A 22,750-nucleotide genomic window follows, 5' to 3' on the forward strand; every position below is an offset into this window, starting at 1 on the left:
TGCTTGGGTGATATGGAGATTATTATTCTGAGCAAAATGAGTCAGAGGGAGATGGATAGACAAAATTATCTCACTCATTTGTGAGACATAAGAAAAATAAAAGGCAGTGTGCTAATAATATCTATAGAAAATAGAGATTAGGGTTAGGATGACCAGTCCAATATAAGAAACTTTCCACAAAGTGGTGAGTGCATTTAGAGTAGAGAAAGGTCTATGATGACAATGGTAGTTAGAATAATAACTCTGAACAAAAACTGTGTGCTGAAAGGGGCTAAGAAACATGTATGGAACCCTTTTTTTAATTAACAATACTACTAACCACAGTCTTGGAGAGAGAAAAGGGAGGGAGGGAGAGAAAGAGAAAGAGAGAGAGAGAGAAAGAGAGAGAGAGAGAGAGAGAGAGAGAGAGAGAGAGAGAGAGAGAGAGAGAGAGAGAGAGAGAGAAGCAAAACACCAGCCCCAGAAAGTTGGCAGTGGGTGGGGTGGGAGGTAAATGGGAGACATTGGTAGCAGGAAAGATACACTGGTGAATAGGAGTGTATATTCTTTTTTTTTTTTTCTTTTTTGGTTTTTGGGCCACACCTGGCAGTGCTCAGGGGTTACTCCTGGCTGTCTGCTCAGAAATAGCTCCTGGCAGGCACGGGGGACCATATGGGACACCGGGATTCGATTCGAACCAACCACCTTTGGTCCTGGATCAGCTGCTTGCAAGGCAAACACCGCTGTGCTATCTCTCCGGGCCCGGAAGGCAATCTTTTTACCTATGAAACTTTTTATATGAGTTTTAGAGCTAGCTGGTCCAACTCCACAAAAATTCCTCTAAGAATTGAAATTATATTGGAGAATTAGGAATGCCATCAATCAGGAAGTCTTAAAAGCTTTTGATGTGCAAAGGTAAATTGTTGAGTATATTCTAGATTGTGTGGCTACTACAAAAATGCAAATTAGAGGAGCCTGAGCTATAGTGCAGCTGTAGGGAGTTTGCCTTGCACTCCTCTGACACAGGAAGAACCTGGGTTCAATTCCTGGCATCCCATATGGTCCCCCAAGCCAGGAGTGATTTCTGAGCACATACCCTTAGGAGTAAACACTAATTGTCACTGAGTGTGCCCCCCCCCAAAAATGCAAAAAATGAACGAGATATGGTATCCACTAGTCATTACTGATTTGAGGGAAAGCTATTGATTTTTTTTACAGGGTAATCTTGAAACCAGAAAAGATTTTTCTATCATGTTAATATTTGTTCCATAGTTTGTCATTTTCTATAAGGAAAACTTCTTGCCTTTTATGATAATAGTTGCATAGGTATTATAGTATACCTAATGATTCCAGTATGGATAAACCTATTCCTCTGCACTATGATCTAGGAAATTCAAGTTCATTATTATGATTATCAGCTAAGATTTTTTTCATCAGCAACTTTGTTCAGAAAATGATGGCTTCGGGCCCGGAGAGATAGCACAGCAGCATTTGCCTCGCAAGCAGCCGATCCAGGACCAAAGGGGCTGGTTCGAATCCCGGTGTCCCATATGGTCCCCCGTGCCTGCCAGGAGCTATTTCTGAGTAGACAACCAGGAGTAACCCCTGAGCACCGCCGGGTGTGACCCAAAAAACAAAAACCAAAAAAAAAAAAAAAAAAAAAAAAAAAGAAAGAAAGAAAAAGAAAATGATGGCTTAAAAATTTTTTTTGAATGATACATCACTTTTTCCTCCAAAATATTTTCTGATTTCTTTCTGTGCATGAAAATGACAGGTTATCTGCAATTATAAATGAAGATATAAACATAAGGATTTTATTAATATGAAAACATAAATAAGCTAAAATGAGAATGCTTCTTCCTTAAAAACAATAGCGACAATAACAAAACAACAACAAAAGAAATCAAAAAACTGTGCACTGATTCTGATTATAAAATCCCTAAGGAAGAAATAAATGAACAACCAAGTGACAGGTTTTGTTATTGTTGTTAGAGCTATAATATTTCAAGATCTGATCAACAAATTACTTCATCTGCAACATGGCACTTTGCAGAATTGAAAACTAAAGGGCTATGCTTCTTTCCAGAGAGTTTATCAACTGTTACCTTTTCTGCTAAGTTCAGTGTCATTTTTTCCTGAAAAAAATGCTGGCTCTCGGCACGGACGGGCAGCTGGCAGGCCTCCCCATGTGCCAGCGGCCTTTTGGTCCGGCCTAGGGTCAGGGGGGGCCCGGACCTGGGTCACCCGACCCCCCTCTCCCCCATTTCTCCGGATCTCCAGGTGGGTTCCTGGAAGGAGTTGATGGGGCACCCTAGGTTTTCCCCACTCCCAGGCCAGGCCCGGACACTGGCCTAGGGTTGGGCTTAGGGGGTGGAATTTGATCTGGTGGGTGGCTGATTGCTGCTCAACTATACTCAGGCTGTCACTGGAAATTTCATACCAGTCTACATTTCGCAAACCGCGCGAACATTTGCTCCTCCCAACCATCAGTACCCCAGATTTACCCTTCTTAACTTTAGTAACACATAGTTTTAATCTCTGACCTAAGACATACAGTAGTTCTTACAAATCCCAGAACTATTTAGAATGACACTAATTGAACACATATTGAACACATATATCTTTTGAATATTTTATGGGTATTTTCTTTAACTGATGTAACTTTCTATATATTTTTCTACCATGATGTTTCTATCCACTTTTCATCTTGTCTTTTCTTTGTAAGCTGTATAGTAAGGATTGTTGTTGGAACTGTCCCTCAGTTTGATGCCTATGATTGAACTATGTCATGGAAATTGCTGGTCTTGTTCCTATTGCCTCCAGATGCACCAATAACACTTCATGGCATTGATCCTTCTTTGCATAGACACATTAAAATGGGAAAACACCATACATATAGATAAGTTCTTATCTAATAAATCTCAGTACAATGTACCTTACACCCTGAACATTGATATAATGACCTGGCACAGGCCTCAGAAGAATGGGCATCCTCCATTCATGCCGGAACTAGGCAAGCTATCTACGAAACATCCAAGGTCTTTTATAGCAACAGCTGGAAGCAGTCCTCTACCAGGAAAGACACTACCAAGGGTCTGACATCGACCCCCTAAAAAGGGACTTCCGTTTACACTGAGAAGACTTGACAACATCAATGACCTGCTCTACAGGACATGGTTCTCTCTAGTGCCACTTAATTGTGAGGTGAAACGAGAGCATGCTCTGCACCATCCTGACTGCAATATGGGATATGCAGACTCCAGGATCTTTAATACAGAAGCATGATACCAACAACAGAGACTATGTGAGGAATGAAGGTGTATTGCCACTATAGACGATGACTTGAATTGGACAAACTAGTTTGCCTGGAGCCTAGAGTCAGTCCTGTGCCAGGAAACTTCAGGGGTAGGGTCTCCTTGTATTTAGACCATAATTTGTCTTTCCATGTCCCTTATGTTTTGGTGGGCCTATGCAAACAAATGCCACTTTAATACCGTTTTTTACTAAGTTCCCTTGACGCTAATCCTTAAGAAAAATAACCCACTAAAACTTTTGAGGTTAACTTAAACTAGTAAGCATGTGCATGGAACTAGAGAAATGTACTTTGCCCTCAATGTTTAAGGAGTTACATAAGTCTAATGTCTTTAGATTATATTGTGTGCTGCTAAGAAATAGTATGTACTACAACTGGGGATTTGAGGGACAAAGTAATCGTATTGTACATGGGTTTAGTTTTGTTTTTCTTAATGTTCTTTGGCTGAAAGTTCAAGGCTGGGATATCATCGATGGGAATACCGTGAATTTTGTTTATGGGTGATTGGGCTTCCACTGTAACTTTACCCTGTCCTCTTTGTTTGCATCTTTGTTGTCATAATTAAAATAAAAAAAAAATGCTGGCCCTTTGTTACCAGTGTTTTCCCCAAACATTAGAGAAGTAGAAGCCACAGGCTCTTGTTCTTTCTTCTCTGTTTGTCCCCCACATTTTGTCAAGTGGCATGGGAGCAGGATTCATGTTGCCTACAGCAACCCCAACATTGTCTTCCTTTTGGTTTTGGTATTTTCCAGGTAAGAGGCGTCAGTGAGATGCTCTTGGTTTCCAAGGTTCCAAAGCTGCAGTCCTTCTTACTATCAGGAGTCAACATGGGGTTCGCAGTCCTCATCATGAAGCCTGCAGATGAAGATTGAGGCAATTTTCTTTTCTTGCTGACCAACGTTAGAAACCCCAAACTGAAAGGGAGTTCCAGAAGTTTTATTGATTAGAGAAAAGGACGTACAAAATTAAAATTCTCCATTGTCTGACTTTCTTTAGCTTCTTCAAATTTCAAATCCAATAAAAATTCAAATTTAAAATCTTCCTTTAATTTAGAAAATTAAAAGCTTATACTCATGGAGTTTATAGATCCAGAATCTGATGACATACCCAGTTTGATAGGGCCCAGAAGAGTAGGTTGGGGAACCAAATGTGTAGAGTGGAGCTGCTCACTTTGAGGATAAGAAAAATGTAGCAACATCTGCAAAAATAAGAGAGTGACAAATTAATTTTACTTTCCCAAACACAATATAGAACCAACAGACATAAGACTATCTTAGAAAGGTCTATTTGAAGCAATGATCTTTGAGCAATGATGGTGAACATGAGTCAAGCTGGGAACATACTCTGACTAGGTTTTAGAGAATCTACACTGTCAAAAGCCTGCTCAAATGGGCCAGAGTCAGAGAGGAAGTCTATTACAGTAGAACCTTTGAACCTTTACTTGTTGTGATTGGCTCATGGTGGTACATACTAGTTGCAGCACAAGAACGTTCTGTCTTATACAGTGAATATAGGCTTAAACCTATGTTTTAACTGTAAAATTAGGGATCATCTTATACGACCAGTCGTCTTATACGCCAGCAAATACGGTACTTATAAGAGTGCTACGTATTTGTCTGTTATTTCACTTATTTATCTGTTATTTCTTTACTTGTGCAAAGAAAATTGACAGCCAGTTATCTAAGCTTTCATGTAGAGACTACTCTTCATTCAACCCACATACTTTTATTCCCTAAAAATGCTGTCAGGTTAGAGGGATGGTATTTGGGCCATGCTGATGGTGCTCAGGGCTTATTCCTGACTCTGTGCTTAGGGATCACTCCTGGTAGTGTTCAGGGTGCCATGTCGGATGCTGAGGGTTAAACTGAGGTGGTTGGTTGCAAATCAAGTACCTTACTGTTTGTACTCTCTGATTCTACCCTAACTACATTTCTGATTATAATGTTAAATTAATAAATTGCAATACTGTGTTCTCTAGAATATTTAATTAACATTAATCAAAAAGCTAAAAATGAAGAAGTCAAAATAATAATTAACTACTTATTACGACTTTAAGGGGTACATTATAGAGAACACCAATGACTATATAACAGGCTATCAATTGTAAGGACCAGCTTATAATGTGATCAATGAAAGGCAGTGATCCCTGAAAATACCAAAATGATATATGCATGCCAGTTCTACATCCCCATTAATCAGGCAATTAACTTATTGGCTGTTGGGGTGGGGAGAGCTATTAATCCATATAATGTTCAACAGCATTTGCTCTATGTCTCTAATAAATGCACTGAGTATTTTTATAATTACAATAAAGGCTTGGATACTTCACAATCTAAAAAGTTAATGACAGTTCATTTATATAAAAAAATAGGCATTCATTCGTCTAAAGTATATTACTAATCAGCTTTGAAATTTATTTTCTGTTTGTTTGTTTGCAGACCTCATCTAGTGGTGCTCAGGGACTACTCTTCGGGCCTTGGAGAAACCATATAAGGTACCATGGATCAATCTAGGATCATCATATAGGGCATAGCTCAGGGGTAGATCATTTGACTGCAAAGTAGGGCCATCAGTGTTCAAGACAAGCATCTTAATTCTTATACTATCTGATCAGCCCCAGAACCACTCCTGTAATTTCCTTACATAAAGAAGGAGTCTCTAAATCTACTCTGTTAAAATATTAAAATATCTTTTTTTGTTGTTGTTGTTTTTTGGGTCACACCCAGCATCGCTCAGGGGTTACTTCTGGCTCTATGCTCAGAAATCACCCCTGGCAGGCACAGGGGACCATATGGGATACCGGGATTCAAAACACCGTCCTTCTGCATGAAAGGCAAATGCCTTACCTCCATGCTATCTCTCTGGCCCCAAAATATTAAAATATCTTGTTTTCTTCCTGAACAGTCCTTCAATTAAAAAATTGCATGGTTTTTTCAGTTTTTATCCAAACTGACTGTAATGTTGCTTTTATAAAATATGAAATACTTCTACCAGATCTCCAAATAATTTGATATGTAATTCTGTATATTATTTTATCTATATTCACTCCCAATAGAGAACAATATAAGAACTAAACCTGGGTCTGGTGAGCTAGCATAGCAAACTGAAATGCATGCTTTGCAATGTGCATGTTAGATTGATCACCAATATTGCATGATGCGCTGGATTCTACTGGCCCCCAATTCACATAAGAAAATAAATGTGTTAAAATAGCAACACAGCAGTCAGGCAGATACTGTAACAAGACTGAATTTAAATTATGCATTCAGAAGGCCTGGGTTCAATCCCTGGCTCTTATGATACTGTAAAAAGCCCCCCACATACTACCAGATGTGGCCTTACCAATATAATAAAAAAAAAATGCAAGGAACAGCATTAGCAACATCATACCTTTACATGCTGACTGTGTGTCTGGCTTTGATCCTTTACATATTACACATTTGGTACAATCTGCTGTATTCTGCCCTAGACACAGACCCAGCTGCCCTCTGTCTTGTCCAATCCTAGACTGACTCCAGAAGACTCAGAAATGGGGACAATGCTGCAATTTGAAACAGGTTCTGGACTTTCTGAAAAACAATGGCAAAAACTGAAGGACCACATTCTCTAGGAGATTGGCTGAGGTTAGATTCCCACCGAGCTCCCAGACAGGAAAGGCAGTTCTCATTCTCCTGTCTGATTAGGACAGGGGGAACAGTTCCAGTTATAAAGATCTGCAGGAAATAATTCACACAGTGAAGAGGTACAAAAATGGGATCAGAAAATCCAGCGCTCAAGGAAGGAATTCAAATCACTCAAGTTTTCTGTTCCTAAGAAAAAGCACAGCTTAGTGGAAGAAGACCAAAGAATGCGCACCTGCCTTCCTCAGACCCCTGCTTTTATTGACAAGAACCATGTCCCACACTAGGGTGGAAGAAGAATACTAAGGAATAATCCAATATACCATCACCAGATCACACCCTACGGTGGAATACAATTATTGATTAGGGTAGGTTCAGTAACCAACATCTCCCCTTATTTGACTTATAAAAAACAAAATAATTCATACCCCATGATTCAAAGATTATGGCATATACTTTTAAAGATACAGGTTGGCAATATTCTGCACAAGCACAGAAAAGTTTGGAAAAACATAATAAAAGTAAAATTTTTGGCCTAAAAGCAGAGTATCCCTACCCATGAAGCATCTTGCCTTAGTGCCATCGGCAGGCTCCAGGCACAGTAATTTGTCTAACCCTATATTCTTTCTTCAAGGTCCTTGGAAAATTTCTCCTCAAACACAATTGAGCCATTAGGTGACCTTGAGCCTTTCAGCCTCTGTAGGAATGTCCTGTTAGAAGGGGGTCTGTGCCAACCCTCTTCAGGGTTGGGATAGACTTGTATTTCCAGAACTTTTATAGGCATAGAGAGTAAAACAAGACTGTGGCTAGTTGGTGCCGATCCAACTACTGGTTGATTCCTAGAGTAGGTGCAGAGAACCATGCTTGTCCAAAGGATCATGGGTAAATGGCTGATGCCAAGTCAAATATTCAGAGTGGAATGCCCCCTGTAGTTGGAAATTATTGAGTCTTCATCCCTAATGGATAATAACTCCTCTTAATTTCTAATATTTTCCAATTTTAATGTGCTTATGCAAAAGAAACAGTACAATAGTATACTATTGTGGCCTATGGGGAAGATAATAAACCAACAGATCCTATCCTGGTTCTATCAAATGTACAAAAGACTTCATGGGTACCATCTCTACACTTTTCTAAGAGTATCTATTAGCATACCAAAATAAAAAGGGAAAGCATAATATATCATAAATCATATACATGTTAAAGAGATATACAAAGAGGTTTTATATATATATATATATATATCCCCTAAGTCTTTTGAAATAGTCTGAGGAGAGTAGATAAATTCTGGATCCCGAATGAAGTCTGCTGAGAGCTATTTTTTCAGACTCCACAGATCAGGAAATGTCCTAGATCCGAAGATCTTTCAATAGGTGAAACCAGTTGTAAGCAGTAGACTATGGTGAACTGAAGTAGTAGAAAATTGATCACTGAGAACACATAAGCAGCAGCAGTGTGCCCGCCTTCTTCTTTGAGGATGATTTAGAGTTCAAGAACTTGATTAACTTCGACAGCAGCAGCAACCAGAATGATTATAAAGAGCCGAAGACCTCATGTAGTGGTGCTCAGGGACTACTCTTCGGGCCTTTAAGAAACCATATAAGGTGCCATGGATGAAACCAGAATCATCATACAGGGCATAGGTCAGGGATTGATCATTTGACTGTAAAGTAGGATCATCAATGTTCAAGACAAGCATCTTAACCCCTATACTATTTCATCAGCCCATAACCATAATACTTTTACATAATGGAGTCTCTAATCTTTTAAAATATTAAAATATCCTGTTTATTCCTGAACAGTCCTTCATTTCAAAAATTGCATGTGTTGGGCCTGGAGAGATAGCACAGTGGCGTTTGCCTTGCAAGCAGCCGATCCAGCACCAAAGGTGGTTGGTTCAAATCCTGGTGTCCCATATGGTCCCCAGTGCCTGCCAAGAGCTATTTCTGAGGAGACAGTCAGGAGTAACCCCTGAGTACCACCAGGTGTGGCCCAAAAACCAAAAGAAAAAAAAATTGCATGTCTTGGGCTGGAGAGAAAGCATGGAAGTAAGGCATTTGCCTTGCATGCAGAAGGACAGTGGTTTGAATCCCGGCATCCCATATGGTCTCCTGAGCCAGCCAGGAGCGATTTCTGAGCGTAAAGCCAAGAGTAAACACTGAGCGCTGCTGGGTATGACCCAAAACCAAAAAAAAAAAAAAAAAAAAAAAAAAATTGCATGGCTTTTTCAGTTTTTATCCAAATTTTGACTGTAATGTTCCATATATAAAATATAAAATACTTCAACCAGATGTCGAAATTATTTGATATGAAGTTCTATATACTATTGTCTATATACACTCCCAATAGAGAATAATATAAGAACTTAAATCTGGGTCTGGTGAGCTGGCATAGCAAACTGAAATGCATGTTTTGCAATATGAATGTTACATTGATCACCATCATTGAATGATTTGCTGAACTCTGCTGACCCCAATTCAAATAAAAAAATAAATCTGTTAAAACTACAGTGGGGTAAGGCAGATAGTGCAACAAGACTGAGTTTAGGCTACGTATGCAGAAGGGCTGGGTTCAATCCCTGGCTCTTACGATACTGTGAAAAGCCTCCCAAAAACTACGAGATGTGGCCCTAATATACAATGCAAGAAATAGCATTAGAAACATCATACCTTTACATGCTGACTGTGCATTTGGCTTTGGTTCTTCACATGATACACATTTGGAATGATCTGCTTTATTCTGCACTAGACATTTACAGTCCCAGCTGGCCTCTGTCTTGTCCAATCCTAGACTGACTCCAGAAGACTGAGAATTGGGGACAGTGCTGCAACTTGAAACAGGTTCTGGACTTTCTAGGGGAAAAAAAGTAGGCAAAAACAATCAAAACTAAAGACTGTCTAGATGTTCCATTTTAATTAGTAGTTCCAACTAAGACAGAAAATGATAAAAATATCAACTTCACATAAAACCAGCATCAATACATCATATTTCAATTTTTGACTAGTTAGTAATCTGATTACTCGAATATTAGTAAACAATCTCTAGACACCCTAAGATATGCAGCCCTTTTCTGTGTTAACTTAGCATAGCAAAGATAGATAAGCATAGATCATCTTAACTATCTGTTAAGATGCCCTTCTTGTGTTTATTGGTTCTAAATAATAAATGTTGTACATGAAGAACACTAAAGGCTCTGAGTTCAAAAGAGTCCACTCTGACCCCAAGCTTTTCCTCTCTTATGTCTATCTTGTTTGGTTAATCTTCATAGTAGCCCTGCTTCAGGCCCATTTATCACCTTCTTTAGCTTATGACACATTAAATCTATGTTATTGCTGCATCTTCGATGAGTATTACTAGATGATTTAAATTTAGCAACATTATAGCTGTCTAAGAAAGGCAAACAGGTAAAAACCCGTTTTATATGTGTTTTAGAACTAGCTTGTCAACCACCACAAAAACTCCTCTAAAAATTAAAATTATATTGGGGAATTAGGAATATCAACAACCAGGAAATCTTAAATGCCTTTAATGGGCAAAGGTAAATTGTTGAGTATATATTAGATATTGTGGCTACTACAAAATGCATCTGGATAAAAAATATGAGTGAGATATAATATTCAACAAGTCATTGCTGATTTGAGGGAAAGCTATTGGTTTTTTTTTACAGGGTAAAGCAGTGTATAGAAAAATTATTTCTATTATGTTATTATTTGTCTCATAGTTTGTCATTTTCTATGAGGAAAACTTCTTGACTTCTATAATAGTTGCATAGGTGTTATAATATACCTAATGATTCCAGTATAAATAAACCTATTCCTCTGCACTATGATCTAGGAAATTCAAGTTCATTATTAGGGTTATCAGCTAAGTTTTTATTTTTTTTATCAGCAACATTGTTCAGAAAATGATGGCTTACAATTTTTTTGAATGATACATCATTTTTTCCTCCAAAATTTTGTCTGATTTCCTTCTGTGCATAAAAACGACAGGTTATGGGCCAGAGAGATAGCATGTAGGTAGTGAGTTTGCCTTGCATGCAGAAGGAGGGTGGTTCGAATCCCAGCATCCCATATGGTTCCCCGAGCCTGCCAGGAGCATTTCTGAGCATAGAGTCAGGAGTAACCCCTGAGTACTGCCGGTGTGACCCAAAAAACAAACAAACCAAAAAAATGACAGGTCATTTGCAATAATAAATGAAGATATAAACAAAGATTTTATTAAAATGAAAAAGCTAAAGAGAGAATACCTTCCTTAAAAACAATAGCGACAAAAACAACAGAGAAACCAAAAAAAAAAAAAAAAAAAAAAAACTGCTCCAAATCTGATTATAAAATCCCTAAGAAAGAAATTTGAGAACAACCAGGTGTTCTTGTGACAGGTTTTGTTATTATTGTTGTTAAAGCTATAATAGTTCAAGATCTGATCTACAACTTGCTTCATCTAAAACATGGCACTTTGCAGAAGTGAAAACTAAAGGGCTATGCTCCTTTCCAGAGAGTTCTATCAACTCTTACTCTTTCTGCTATGTTCAGAGTTAGGTATTCCTGAACTTGCGAGATTGGTTTAGTTATCAATGGCACCTATTTCATAAAAACGCACCTACTACCTACCAGCTGTAGTGGTGGTTTGACCTTCCAAAGGAAAAATGGGGAGGGCTGGCTGTTCAGATTCTTTCTCAGATAGGTTCTTCAGACTAAAAGTGAAGGGTGACTTGGAAGAACTCTTGTCTTTGGTGGGCTCTGAACTCATGAAGGAAAATGTTGGCTTCTTGTCATCAGTATTTGCCCCAAACATTAGAGAAGCAGAAGCCACAGGCTTTTGCCCCTTCTTCTTGGTGGCATGTGGCTCAGGAGCAGCAACGCCTAACATGGTCTTTGGTATGGTTTTTGGTGTTTTCCAAGTGAAAGGAGCTGGTGAGGTGCTCTTGGTTCCCAGGGTTCCAAAGGTACAGTCCTTCTTACTCTCAGGGGTTGAGGTGAGGTTCCCAGTGCCCAACATGAAGCCTGAAGATGAAGATTGAGGCAATTTCTCTTTCTTTTCTTGCTTCCCGAAGTTAGAAGCTCCAAACTGAAAAGGAGTTTTAGAAAGTCCATTGCTTAAAGATGAAAGAGGCGCAAAGTTAAAATTCTCCTTTGTCTGACTTTCTTTAGCTTCTTCAGATTTAGAATCCAATGGAAATCCTAATTTAACATCTTTCTTTACTTCAGAAAATGAAAAGCTTCCACTCATGGGGTTTATAGACCCAGAGTCTGCTGACACGCCCAGTTTGAAGACTTCTGGTTTTCCAAATTGAAAATTTCCAGTGTTGGATAAAGATGTAGTGATGTCTGCAAAAATAAGAGACTGACAAATTAATGTTACTGTCCCAAACACAGTATAGAAACAACAGACTTATGACTAACTTAGAACTATTTGAAGACTATGAGCAATAATGATAAACATGAATCAAGTTGGGAACATACTCTGGCTAGGTTTTAGAGAGATCACACAGGGGTTAAAGCCAATACGCCTTGCATGTGGTCAACCCTAGTTCTATCCCTGGCACCACATACTTTCCCCCAAGACCTCCAGGAATCATCCCTGAGCACTGAGCTAGGAGTAAGTTCTAAGAACTCCCAGTTTGGTCTCAAAATGGAACAAACCATGAGTTTTGTTTTGTTTTGTTTTTCTTTTTAAACAGAGCTTCCTAGGCAGTGCTGAGGTGCTGTTCTGATTGTATTTTATTATGCCCAGAGAATTAGGTGAGAGGGTTTGGTGAGGGGGTTTGCGAGGGATCAAACCCACAAGGTATGGATGTGATGGCTTGATATAGTTCCCTGGCAACATATGTGTGTGTGTGTGTGTGTGTGTGTGTGTGTTTTGAAGCCATATACTCTCATGGAGGATCATCAGGGACCCAAGTAGGGTCAGTTGTGTGGAAGGCAGGAGTCATTACTAGTTCTATGGATCCCAGCAAAAGTTTTGTTTTCTTTTTCTTTTTTTTTTTTTCAGGCCTGTGTTGAAGTGTATAAGGGGTGCATTTACTGCTCTTCCTCTTCCTATACAGTCAGTGTAAAGAACACAGCCTGTGGTAAGAATTGGGAGGTCTGGGGCTGGGCGGTGGCGCTGGAGGTAAGGCGCCTGCCTTACCTGCGCTAGCCTTGGAAGGACCGTGGTTCGATCCCCCGGCATCCCATATGGTCCCCCAAGCCAGGAGTGACTTCTGAGAGCATAGCCAGAGTAACCCCTGAGTGTCACCGGGTGTGGCCCAAAACAAAAAAAAAAAAAAAAAAAAAAAAAGAATTGGGAGGTCTAACTTTAACACCTGGAAGTTAAACAGCCTCATACTGAATAACCAGTGGGTCTGAGATGAAATCAAGGAGGAAATCAAAGGTTCCTGGAAACAAATGACAATAAAGACACAAACTATCAGAACTTATGGGACACAGCAAAAGCAGTACTGAGAGGAAAATTTATAGCTTTGCAAGCACACATCAGGAAGGAAGAAGGAGCTTACCTGAGTAGCTTAATGACACAGCTAATAGAACTAAAAAGTGCTCAACAAAAGGACCCAAAAACAGGGAGACAGAAGGAAATAACAAAACTGAGAGCAGAAATCAACGAAGTGGAAACTCAAAAACAATCCGAAAGATCAACAAAAGCAGAAGTTGGTTCTTTGAAAAAATAAACAAGATTGATAGACCACTGGCAAAACTAACAAAGAAAGAGAGTGAGAAACTTGATAACTCTTCTTAGGAATGAAAAAGGAGAAATCACTACTGATATGACAGAGATTCAAAGGGTAATCAGAAACTACTTTGAGAAACTCTACGCCACTAAAAATGAGAACCTTGAAGAAATGGATAAATTCTTGGACTCTTATAATCTTCCACGGTTGAAGGAAGAGGATGTTGCATATCTAAACATCCCCATCACTACTGATGAAATTAAAACAGTAATCAAATGTCTGCCGAAAAACAAAAGCCCAGGCCCAGATGGATTCACTAATGAATTCTTTCAAACTTTCCAAGAGGAACTACTACCAATCCTGGCAAGACTCTTTCATGAAATTGAACAAACGGAAACACTTCCAAATAGCTTTTATGAAGCCAACATCACCTTGATACCTAAACCAGACAGAGATGCTATGAAAAAAAAAATACAGACCAATATCTCTGATGAATACAGATGCAAAGATCCTCAACAAAATCCTGGCAAATTGGATTCAATGCCTCATTAAGAAGATCATCCACTATGAACAAGTAGGTTTCATCCCAGGAATGCAAGAATGGTTTAACATCTGTAAATCTATCAACATAATACACAACATCAACAACAAGAAAAATAAAAACCACATGATCATATCAATAGATGCAGAGAAAGCATTTGATAAGGTCCAACACCCATTCTTGATCAAAACTCTCAGCAAGATGGGAATAAAAGGAATCTTTCTCAATATAGTTAAGGCCATCTACCACAAGCCAGTGGCAAATATTATCCTCAATGGAGAAAAACTAAAAGCCTTCCCTCTAAATTCTGGCACAAGACAAGGCTGTCCTCTCTCACCACTCCTATTCAACTTAGCACTGGAAGTACTCGCTATAGCGATTAGGCAAGAAAAAGATATCAAGGGAATCCAGATAGGAAAGGAAGAAGTCAAGCTCTCACTGTTTGCAGATGACATGATACTCTACTTAGAAAACCCTAAAGACGATACCAAAGAGCTTCTAGAAACAATAGACTCACATAGCAAGGTGGCAGGCTACAAAATTAACACACAAAATTCAATGGCCTTTCTATATACCAATAGAAATAAGGAAGAGGGCCGGAGAGATAGCATGGAGGTAAGGCATTTGCCTCTCATGCAGAAGGTCATCGGTTTGAATCCCGGCGTCCCATATGGTCCCCCGTGCTTGCTAAGAGCAACTTCTGAGCATGGAGCCAGGAGTAACTCCTGAGCAACTGCCGGGTGAGACCCAAAAACCAAAAAAAAAAAAAAAAAAAAAAAAAAAAAAAAAAAAAAGAAATAAGGAAGAAAGGGACATTAAGAAAACAACCTGGACCCGGAGAGATAGCACAGCGGCGTTTGCCTTGCAAGCAGCCGATCTAGGACCAAAGGTGTTTGGTTGGAATCCCGGTGTCCCATATGGTTCCCTGTGCCTGCCAGGAGCTATTTCTGAGCAGCCAGCCAGGAGTAAACCCCTGAGCACCGCCGGGTGTGGCCCAAAAACCAAAAAAAAAAAAAAAAGAAAACAACCCCATTCACAATAGTGCCACACAAACTCAAATATATTGGAATCAACTTGACTAAAAATGTGAAGGACCTATACAAAGAAAACTATAAAACTCTGCTCCAAGAAATAAGAGAGGACACACGGAAATGGAAACACATACCCTGCTCGTGGATTGGCAGGATTAACATCATCAAAATGGCGATACTCCCCAAGGCATTATACAGATTTAATGCTATCCCTCTAAAGATACCCATGACATTCTTCAAAGAAGTGGATCAGGCACTTTTGAAATTACTTTTCCAAACTTTAAACTTTACTACAAAGCAATAGTTATCAAAACAGCATGGTATTGGAATAAGGACAGGCCCTCAGATCAGTGGAATAGGCTTGAATACTCAGAAAATGTTCCCCAGACATACAATCACCTAATTTTTGATAAAGGAGCAGGAAATCCTAAATGGAGCATGGAAAGCCTCTTCAACAAGTGGTGTTGGCACAATTGGATAGCCACTTGCAAAAAATTGAACTTAGACCCCCAGCTAACATCATGTATGAAGGTTAAATCCAAATGGATTAAAGACCTCGATATCAGACCCGAAACCATAAGATATATAGAACAACACATAGGCAAAACACTCCAGGACATTGAGACTACAGGCATCTTCAAGGAGGAAACTGCACTCTCCAAGCAAGTGAAAGCAGAGAAGCTTTTATATATATATATTAAGCTGAGAAGCTTCTGCACCTCAAAGAAAATAGTGTCCAGGATACAAGAGTCACCCACTGAGTGGGAGAAACTATTCACCCAATACCCATCAGATAAAGGGCTAATCTCCAAAATATACAAGGCACTGACAGAACTTTACAAGAAAATAACATCTAATCCCATCAAAAAAATGGGGAGAAGAAATGAACAGACACTTTGACAAAGAAGAAATACAAATGGCCAAAAGACACATGAAAAATGCTCTACTTCACTAATCATCAGGGAGATGCAAATCAAAACAACGATGAGATACCACCTCACACCACAGAGAATGGCACACATCACAAAGAATGAGAATAAACAGTGTTGGCGGGGATGTGGAGAGAAAGGAACTCTTATCCACTGCTGGTGGGAATGCCGTCTAGTTCAACCTTTATGGAAAGCGATATGGAGATTCCTCCAAAAACTGGAAATCAAGCTCCCATATGATCCAGCTATACCATTCCTAGGAATATACCCTAGGAACACAAAAATACAATACAAAAATCCCTTCCTTACACCTATATTCATTGCAGCACTATTTACAATAGCCAGACTCTGGAAACAACCAAGATGCCCTTCAACAGATGAGTGGCTAAAGAAACTGTGGTACATATACACAATAGAATATTATGCAGCTGTCAGGAGAGATGAAGTCATGAAATTTTCCTATACATGGATGTACACGGAATCTATTATGCTGAGTGAAATAAGTCAGAGAGAGAGAGAAAAATGCAGAATGGTCTCACTCATCTATGGGTTTTAAGAAAAATGAAAGATATTCTTGCAATAATAATTTTCAGACACAAAAGAGAAAAGAGCTGGAAGTTCCAGCTCACCTCAGGAAGCTCACCACAAAGAGTGAGCTAATAACTGTTCTAATAATGAGAATGTATGAGGGAAATGGAAAGCCTGTCTAGAGTACAGGCGGGGGTAAGGTGGGGAGGAGGGAGACTTGGGACATTGGTGATGGGAATGTTGCACTGGTGATGGGTGGTGTTCTTTACATGACTGAAACCCAAACACAATCATGTATGTAATCAAGGTATTTAAATAAAATATAAAAAATTTTACACAACAAATTTCTTGCTTCTTAGGTCATAATATTATGTTCTGAATCAGAAAGGTCAATTTTAGGCCATGACTGTGACATCATAATCCATGATTCTGAAAAAAGAATGGACATTTTTTTCTAACCTATGTGGCCATGAGCGGTGATTCTGACATCACAATCGTCTTAATATGGTGAAAATTTTTGATAAGTAATTGCTTGCATCTTATGTCATATACCTTGGTTCTAATGCCAGAAATGTCAAGTCAATTCTACGCCAAGAATGAGACATTATAATTCATGATGCTGAATTCAGAATGGACATTTAAAAAAAAAAGAATTGGGAGGTCTTATCTTTTCTTTCCTTTTTTTTAATATATATAAGAAATATATATAAGAATAAATATATTCACCAGTGCAACATTCCCATGACCGATATCCCAAGTGTCCTTCCTCCCCACCACACACCAGCCTGTACTCTAGACAACCAAGATGCCCTTCAACAGATGAATGGCTAAAGAAACTGGGTACATATACATAATGGAATATTATACAGCCATCAGGAGAAATGAAGTCATGATGTACATGGAATCTATTATGCTGAGTGAAATAAGTCAGAGGTACAGAGATAGACACAGAATCTTCTCAATCATCTATAGATTTCAAAAAAAATAAAAGATATTTTTGCAATAATCCTCAGAAATAAAGAGAGGAGGGCTGGAAGGTCTAGCTCATGTCATGAAGCTCACCACAATGAGTCGTGCGTGCAGTTAGAGAAATAACTACACTGAGAACTATCATAACGATGTCAAGGAATGAGGGAAGTGGGAAGCCTGTTTTGAGTACAGGTGGGGGTGGGTGGGTAGGAGGGAGATTTGCGACATTGGTGGTGGGAATGTTGCACCAGTGAAGGCAGGGTGCTCTTTACATGACTGAAACCCAACTATAATCATATTTGTCATCAAGGTGCTTAAATAAAGATAAAAGAAAAAAGAGAGAATGTCCTTTTGATGGAGTTCCTGTATTCTCTCTCTTACTTGCCATCTCTCCCAGAAGACAAACTCTAGACACCCTAAGTATGCTGCCCTTTTCTGTGTTAACTTAGCATAACAAAGATAGATAAGCATAGATCATCTTAACTATCTGTTAAGATACCCTTCTTGTGTTTATTGGTTCTAAATAATAAATGTTGTACATGAAGAATACTAAAGGCTCTCAGTTCACAAGAGTCCACTCTGACCCCAAGCTTTTTCTCTCTTATATCTATCTTGTTTGGTTAATCTTCATAGTAGCCCTGCTTCAGGCCCATTTAGCACCTTCTTTAGCTTATGACACATTAAATCTATCTGTTATTGCTGCATCTTTGATGAGTATTACTAGGTGATTTAAATTTAGCAACTTTATAGCTGTCTAAGAAAGGCAAACAGGTAAAAACCCGTTTTATATGCATTTTAGAACTAGCTTGTCAACCACCACAAACATTCCTCTTCAAAGGAAATAGTGCCCAGGATTCAAGAGCCACCCACTGAGTGGGAGAAACAATTCACCCAATAGCCATCAGATAAGGAGCTAATGTTCAAAATATACCAGGCACTGACAGGACTTTATAAGAAATAAACATCTAACCCCGTCAAAAAATGGAGAGAAGAAATGAACAGACACTTTGTCAAAGAAGAAATACAAATGGCAAAAAGGCACATGAGAAAATACTCCACATCACTAATAGGGAGATGCAAATCAAAACACTATGAGGTACCATATCACACCACAAATAGTGGCACACATCATAAAGAATGGCAATAATCAGTGCTGGCAGGGATGTGGAGAGAAAAAAATTCTTATTCACTGCTGGTAGGAATGCCTTCTAGTCCAACCTTTATGGATAGCAATATGGAGATTCCTCCAAAAACTGGAAATTGAGCTCCCATACATCCAGCTATACCACTCCTAGGGATATACCATAGGAACATAAAAATACAATATAAAAATCCCTTCCTCACACCTATATTTGTTGTAGCACTATTTACAATAGCCAGACTCTGGAAACATCCAAGGTGCCCTTCAACAGATGAATGACTAAAGAAATTGTGGCACATATACACAATGAAATATTAAGTAGCCATCAGGAGAGATGAAGTCATGAAATTTTCCTAGACATGGATGTACATGGAATCTATTATGCTGAGTGAACTAAATCAGAGGGAGAGAGAATAGTCTCACTCATCTATGGGTTTTAAGAAAAATAAAAGACATATTGCAGTAAATTCTCAGAGACAAAAGAGAGGAGAGCTGGAGGGTCCAGCTCACTACAGAAGATCACCAAAGAGGATGAGTGTTGTTAGAGAAATAACTACATTGATAACTATCATAAGAATGTGAATGAACGAGGGAAATAGAAGCCTGTCTAGAGTATAGGCGAAGTGTGGGGTAGGGAGGAGGGAGATCTGTGACATTGGTGATGGGAATCTTGCACTGGTGAAGGGTTGTGTTCTTTGCATGACTGAAACCCAACTACAATCATATTTGTAATCAAGCTGTTTAAATAAAGATATATATGTATATATATACATATATATTATATATTAAAAAAATGAAAGAAACAGTAACAGCAGCAGGAAAGCCATGGCCTATCCCTGGGTGACTGTCATGGAAGAATGTTCAGAGAAACATGTGGCTCTGAGCTTCTGTAGCTGAAGTAAAAACTGAACCTTGGGAAAGGCTTAGAATTGTGGTGATAATAGGGAAAAAAAGAGTAAAACAGATGCTAAGCAAACCCCTTGGATGAAAATCTATTTCCAAAAATAAGATTTCAGCACCTCGGAGAGCGCATCATAAATTCTAACTCAGGCATTTTGTACCTGGACCCTATAAACTTCAACACTGTGACTACTTAAACTATAATAAAAGAATAAAAATGGGGGCCGGAGAAATAGCATGGAGGTAAGGTGTTTGCCTTTCATGTAGAAGGATGTTGTTTCGAATCCCAGCATCCCATATGGTCCCCTGAACCTGCCAGGAGCGATTTCTGAGCTTAGAGCCAGGAGTAACCCCTGAGCTCTGCTGGGTGTGACCCAAAAACCAAATAAATAAATAAATAAATAAATATAAAGAATATGGGGCCGGGTAGGTGGCGCTGGAGGTAAGGTGTCTGCCTTGCAAGCGCTAGCCAAGGAAGGACCGCGGTTCGATCCCCCGGCGTCCCATATGGTCCCCCCAAGCCAGGGGCGATTTCTGAGCACATAGCCAGGAGTAACCCCTGAGCGTCAAACGGGTGTGGCCCAAAAACAAAAACAAAAAAAGAATAAAAATAAAAATAAATCAAAAACGGGCCGGAGAGATAGCATGGAGGTAAGGTGTTTGCCTTTCATGCAGAAGGACGTTGGTTCGAATCCCAGCATCCCATATGGTTGCCCGAGCCTGACAGGAAAGATTTCTGAGTGTGGAACCAGGAATAAGTAACCCCTGAGCACTGCCCGGTGTGACCCAAAAACCAAAAACAAACAAACAAAAAAGAACAAAAATAAATTTAAAAAATTCCTCTAAGAATTAAAATTATATTGGGGAATTAGGAATATCATCAATCAGGAAATTTTAAATGCTTTTGATGTGGCTACTACAAAATGCATCTAGATAAAAAAAATATGAATGAGATATGGTATCACACAAGTTATTGCTGATTTGAGGGAAAGCTATTGTTCTTTTTACAGGGTAAACCAGTGTTCAGAAAAAAATTTTTTTTTCTTTTATTTTTTTTCCCAGGCCACACCCATTTGATGCTCAGGGGTTACTCCTGGCTAAGTGCTCAGAATTTGCTCCTGGCTTGGGGGGACCATATAGGACGTGGGGGGATCGAACTGCGGTCCTTCCTTGGCTAGCGCTTGACCATATAGGACGTGGGGGGATCGAACTGCGGTCCTTCCTTGGCTAGCGCTTGCAAGGCAGACACCTTACCTCTAGCGCCACCTCACCAGCCCTGAAAAATTATTTCTATTATGTTATTATTTGTTCCATAGTTTGTCGTTTTCTATGAGGAAAACTTCTTGCCTTCTATGATAATAGTTACATAGGTATTATAATATACCTAATGATTCCAGTATGGATAAACCTATTCCTCTGAACTATGATCTAGGAAATACAAGTTCATTATTATTATTATCAGCTAACTATTATTATCAGCAACTTTGTTCAGAAAATGATGGCTTTTGGGGCCAGCGCGGGGGTGCTAGAGGTAAGGTGTCTGCCTTGCCAGGGCTAGCCTAGGACAGACTGTGGTTCGATCCCCCGGCACGTCCCCATGCCAGGAGCGACTTCTGAGCGCATAGCCAGGAGTAGAGCCTGAGCGTCACCAGGTGTGGCCCAAAAAACAAAAAACAAAAAAAAAACAACAACAAAACAAAACAAAAAAAAAAAAAAAGAAAAAGAAAAAGAAAAGAAAGAAAATGATGGCTTAACTGGGCCAGAGAGATAGCATGGAGGTATGGCATTTGCCTTGCATGCAGAAAGATGGTGCTTTGAATCCCAGCATCCTATATGGTCTCCAGACCTTGTCAGAAGCAATTTCTGAGCATAGGGCCAGGAGTAACCCCTGGGCACTGCGAGGTGTGATCCAAAAACCAAAAACCAAAAAAAAAAAAAAAATGATGGCTTAAATATTTTTTGAATGATACATTATTTTTCCTCCAGATTTTGTCTGATTTCCTTCTGTGCATAAAAATGACAGGTTATCTGCAATCATAAATGAAGATATAAACAATTTTTTAATAAGAAAACATGAATAAGCTAAAGAGAATGCTTCTTCCTTAAAAACAATAGCGAAAGGCCGAAGAGATAGCATGGAGGTAAGGCTTTTGTCTCGCATGCTAAAGGTCAGTGGTTCAAATCCGGCATCCCATATGGTCCCTTGAAACTGCCAGGAACTATTTCTGAGTGTAGAGCCAGGAGTAACCCCTGAGCGCTACCAGGTGTGACCCAAAAAACAAACAAACAAACAAACAAACAAAAAACAAGAGCAACAACAACAACCAAAAATAAACCGAAAAAACTGAGCACCGAATCTGATTATAAAATTCCTAAGAAAGAAATAAATGGGGCCCGGAGAGATAGCACAGCGGTGTTTGCCTTGCAAGCAGCCGATCCAGGACCAAAGGTGGTTGGTTCGAATCCCGGTGTCTCATATGGTCCCCCGTGCCTGCCAGGAGCTATTTCTGAGCAGACAGCCAGGAGAAACCCCTGAGCAACGCCGGGTGTGGCCCAAAAACCAAAAAAAAAAAAAAAGAAAGAAAGAAACGAGCAACCAGGTGTTCTTGTGACAGGTTTTCTTATTGTTTTTGTTAGAGCTATAATAGTTCAAGATTTAGGGCTGCAGATATAACATTGAGGTACAGCATTTGCATTGCATGCAGAAGGATGGTGGTTTGAATCTCGGCATCCCACATAGTCCCCCCCTGAGCCTACCAGGAGCAATTTCTGAGCGTAGAGCCAGGAGTAACTCCTGAGTGCTGCCGGGTGTGACCCAAAAACCAAAAAAAAATTTGTTCAAGATCTGTTCTACAAATTGCTTCATCTAAAACATGGCACTTTGCAGAAGTGAAAACTAAAGGGCTATGCTCCTTTCCAGAGAGTTCTATCAACTCTTACTCTTTCTGCTATGTTCAGAGTTAGGTATTCCTGAACTTGCGAGATTGGTTTAGTTATCAATGGCACCTATTTCATAAAAACGCACCTACTACCTACCAGCTGTAGTGGTGGTTTGACCTTCCAAAGGAAAAATGGGGAGGGCTGGCTGTTCAGATTCCTTCTCAGATAGGTTGTTCAGATTGAAAGTGAAGA

The 22,750-nt window shown here is 39.4% G+C and overlaps 1 protein-coding gene and 1 non-coding gene across 2 annotated transcripts in view; both read right to left on the minus strand.

The window, feature by feature from the left end:
• LOC125995855 (E3 ubiquitin-protein ligase TRIM38-like) overlaps positions 1-22,750 on the minus strand; it is a 153,076-nt gene that overhangs the window by 76,698 nt on the left and 53,628 nt on the right. The gene's annotated exons all lie outside the window — the stretch shown is intronic.
• On the minus strand, positions 12,872-12,999 carry LOC125996943 (small nucleolar RNA SNORA51). The gene has a single exon (XR_007491594.1). It is a non-coding gene; the product is annotated as a small nucleolar RNA SNORA51 (small nucleolar RNA).

The sequence above is a fragment of the Suncus etruscus genome, chromosome 18 (genome assembly GCF_024139225.1).
Source record: "Suncus etruscus isolate mSunEtr1 chromosome 18, mSunEtr1.pri.cur, whole genome shotgun sequence".
Classification (NCBI taxonomy): Eukaryota; Metazoa; Chordata; class Mammalia; order Eulipotyphla; family Soricidae; genus Suncus; species Suncus etruscus.